This window comes from Physeter macrocephalus, chromosome 18 (assembly GCF_002837175.3).
Source record: "Physeter macrocephalus isolate SW-GA chromosome 18, ASM283717v5, whole genome shotgun sequence".
Classification (NCBI taxonomy): domain Eukaryota; kingdom Metazoa; phylum Chordata; class Mammalia; order Artiodactyla; family Physeteridae; genus Physeter; species Physeter macrocephalus.
The window spans coordinates 44,081,046-44,085,460 of NC_041231.1; positions in this window are offsets into that span (position 1 = coordinate 44,081,046).

The window sequence follows — 4,415 nt, forward strand, 5'->3', positions numbered from 1 at the left end:
ACTCAGCGGCCATGGCTCACGGGCCCAGCCGCTCCGCGGCATGTGGGATCCTCCCGGGCCGGGGCACGAACCCGTGTCCCCTGCATCGGCAGGCGGACCCTCAACAACTGCGCCACCAGGGAAACCCTGCTTCTCTACTTTTGCCTGCAGTCTGTGGGTTTTGCAGGTTCACCTACAACTTGGGGCTATAAAAACTTTTGTCACAGACGGTGGAGGTGTTAGGCACTTGGAGGAGACAGTTCATCAGCTTAGAGACAGGACTGCAAGGGGAAGCTATGATGTAGATGCAGCAGTGGCTGGAGCAGGGCTGGGGCAGGGCCATGTGGTGTTTTCTAGCAGCAATGGTCAGCAGCATCCAGAAGCAGGGAGGTGGGGCTGGAGGATGCACCCAGGGCGAGGAGCTGTACAGCAGGTGCTGTAGAGAGGAGAACAAGGTGAAGACACTGAGGGTGATTGCCAGAGAGCTCTGAAGTCCAGGGCGCAGTCCCTGATGGGGACGGAAGGGAATGCCGCTGGGAAGGCCCAGCTAGTGGAAAGAAAATGGACACGTTGAAGACCTGTAGGTCAAAACGGTTCTGGAGATCTGGTGGAGTGAGGGTGTGAGAAGATTGGACAAAGAGGGAGTGGCGGGAGCCATGGAGCCATTGGAAGCATTGCTGATGTTGGAACCCAGGAACCTGCACTCCGGCTGCTGCTGCAACTCTCTACCACCGCCGCAGCCCACAGTCACCTGCTGCTGCTGCTGTCATAAGAGTCACCAGCAGCAGGAAAAAATGGCTTCTTCCAGTTGGCAAAACAGGCTGGAGGATGTAGTTTTCAGGCTTCCAGCCCCTTCCATACAAAGGAGGGCGCTGCAGCCCAGGGGCAGTACCAGCTTCTTAACTGCTATGTAAAACCCCCTTCTTCCTTTTGTTCCTCCAGTTCCTTCCAACACCCTTTGACACAATTTCCTGCATCAGATCCTTCTGTCTTGGAATTTTCTATATTTGCATTGGTCTGTCCAACACATGCATACACTGTGACTAAGGGCAAATCCAGGTATTTGAGGACTTGAGGTTTATTCAATGGGGGAAAGTAATTCTCTTTAAGAAAAGGAATACAGGGACTTCCCTGGTGGTCCAGTGGTTAAGAATCCACCTTCCAATGCAGGCGACGTGGGTTCGACCCCTGGTCAGGGAACTAAGATCCCACGTGCCACGAGGCAGCTAAGCCTGTGCACCACAGCTATTGAGCCCGCGAGCCGACGCACCACAATTAGAGAGAAGCCCGTGTGCCGCAACGAAAGATGCCGCAACGAAAGATCCCACGTGCCGCAACTAGGACCTGACACAGCCAAAAATAAATAAATAAATATTTTTAAAAAAAGAATATCACCAATTTGCAAACCCCTAAAAAAAAAAGAAAGAAAAGGAATACAGCATTATGAATGAAAAATGAGCTTTATTAGCTTTATGGTAAATTCACCCTACATCCCCAACATACCCTAGATAAACTTGCATATGTGTACCAAGAGACATGGTTGAGTACATTCACAAGGGTCTTCATTGTAATAGAAAAAGCTGTAACTAACCCTTCACTATCGATAGGAAAGTGGATAAATAGATGAAGAGCCAATATTTTATATTAAAATGATACCGATTCTCCTCAAACTCGATCTAAAGATTCAATACAATATGGATCAAATTACAGCAAGGTTAATGAAACATGCTACTTCTAAAAGTGATCTGGGGAATTTCCTGGCGGTCCAGTGGTTAGGACTCTGAGCTTCCACTGCCAGCATTCCTGGTTCGATCCCTGGTTGGGGAACTAAGATACCTGCAAGCTGCACAGCCAAAAATAAATGAAATGAAATGAAAAAAATAGGTGACTGTGTCCGTTACTTCACCACAAATACAAAAATCAATTAAAGATGGATTAAAGGCTTAAATGTGAAAAGAAAAACTTCACAACTTTTGGAGAAAATCTTCTATATCCTTATGACATTTGGGGTAAGGAAGACTTTCTTAAAGAGCTCATACAATAAAAGACAATTTTGCTAAATCTTGGGTCATCAAACGATAATCCACAGACTTCCATTTCCATCCAAGTTAGAGTAACAAAGACTAGATTTACCTTCTTGCTTAAAACAACGACCCCCCCCGAAAAAAAGATGAAATATACAAATATATGAAACAACAACTTTAAAGACATTGGACATCAGGTAACAAAGGACAGTGATCCATGGGAAAAGGGAAAATAACAAGATGAGCCCTCTGATTGTCCAAGCCCACTGCCTTGAGTTTCCTCACAGGGAGGAGGAACTAAGGTGTAATTATCCTGGAGCTGAAAAGATGGAGCTGAGGGTCTGGAGAGACCAAGGCTGCCAGAGTTCATGGACATCAGAAGAGTACCAGAGAGGAGACAGTTTCACAGAGAGAGAACCTAGAGATCTGCAGAGGGTCATCCTTCAGTATTCAGCATGTGAGGAAATCACCAGGGCTGGGGAAAGAAGCATCAAAAAGAATAAGAGGACTTCACAAACAAGGAATAGAAGGGAACTTCCTCAACCCAAACAGGGGCATCAATGATAAACGCACAATTGGCATCAAACTCAGTGGTGAAAGATTGGTTGCTTTTCCACTAAGAGCAGGAACAAAACAAGGATGTCTGCCCTTGCCACTCCTATTCCACATTGAATTGGAAGCTCTACTTAGGGCAATTTGACAATAAAATAAATATGAGGCATCCAGATTGGAAAGAAAGAAGTAAAATTATCTCTGTTTGCAGTTGACAAGATCTTATATGTAGACAATCCTAAGGAATCTACTAAAAAACTACTAGAACAGATAAGTTCAGCAAGGTTTCAGAATACAAGATGAATATACATAATCAACTCTATTTTTATACACTTGCAATGAACAACCTGAAAAATAAAATTAAGAAAAAATTTCTATTTGCAATTGCATAAAAAAGAATAAAATACATAGGAATAAATTAAACAGAAGTGCAAACCTTATACTCTGAAATCTGCAAAACATTGTTGAAGGAAATGAAAGATCTTAAATAAATGTAAAAATATCCAATGTTCATGAATTGAAAAACTTAACATTGTTAAGATGGAAGTACTCTTCACATTCATCTACAGATTCAATATAATCGCTAACAGAATCCCAGGTGACAGGGATTCTTACCTCACATCATATACAAAAATTAACTCAAAATGGATCAATGACTTAAATGTAAGAGCTAAAACTACAGAATTCTTAGAAGACAACATAAGAGTAAATCTTCATGACCTTGGATTTGGCAATGGATTTTTAGAAATGACACCAAAAAGCACAAGCAAACAAACAAAACAGTCAATAAATTGGACTTCATCAAAACTATTGGGTTGGCCAAAAAGTTACTTCTGTTCTTAAGTAAAAATAAAAGACATTTTTCATTTTCACCAAGAACTTTATTGAACAACGTTTTGTTCCACTACCTTCTGCCATTTTTCAGGCAACTTCATAATTCATCTTCCCAAAACTTTTTATCTTTTTAAGCAAAGGACTGTTCCAGGTGCCTTTTACAGTCTTCCAGGGAATTGAAATTTTTTCTATTAAGAGAATTTTGTAATGACAGAAATAAATGGAAATCCGAAGGTGCAATGTCTGGTGAATACGGCAGATGAATCAGAGCTTCCCTGCCAAGCTGTAACAGTTTTTGCCTGGTCATCAGAGAAACATGCGGTCTTGCATTATCCTGATGGAAGATTATGCGTTTTCTGTTGACTAATTCCGGATGCTTTTCATCGAGTGCTGCTTTCAGTTGGTTTAATTGGGAGCAGTACTTGTTGGAATTAATTGTTTGGTTTTCTGGAATGAGCTCATAATAGAGGACTCCCTTCCATCCCACCACATACACAGCATCACCTTCTTTGGATAAAGACCGGCCTTCGGTGTAGTTGGTGGTGGTTCATTTTGCTTGCCCCACGATCTCTTCCATTCCACACGATTGTACAGTATCCACTTTTCATCACCCATCACAATTTGTTTTAAAAATGGAACGTTTTTATTACCTTTAAGTAGAGAATCACATGTGGAAATACGATCAAGAAGGTTTTTTTCACTTGACTTATGTGGAACCAAAACATCAAAGTGATGAACATAACCAAGCTGGTGCAAATGATTTTCAGCGCTTGACTTGGACATTTTGAGTATGTCGGCTATCTCCCACTTAGTGTAATGTTGATTGTTCTCAATTAATGTCTCGATTTGATCGCTATCAACTTCAACTGGTCTATCTGACTATGGAGCATCGTCCAGTGAGAAATCTCCAGCACAAAACTTCACAAACCACTTTTTTTTTTTTTTTTTTTGTGGTATGCGGGCCTCCCTCTGCTGTGGCCTCTCCCGTTGCGGAGCACAGGCTCCGGACGCGCAGGCCCAGCGGCC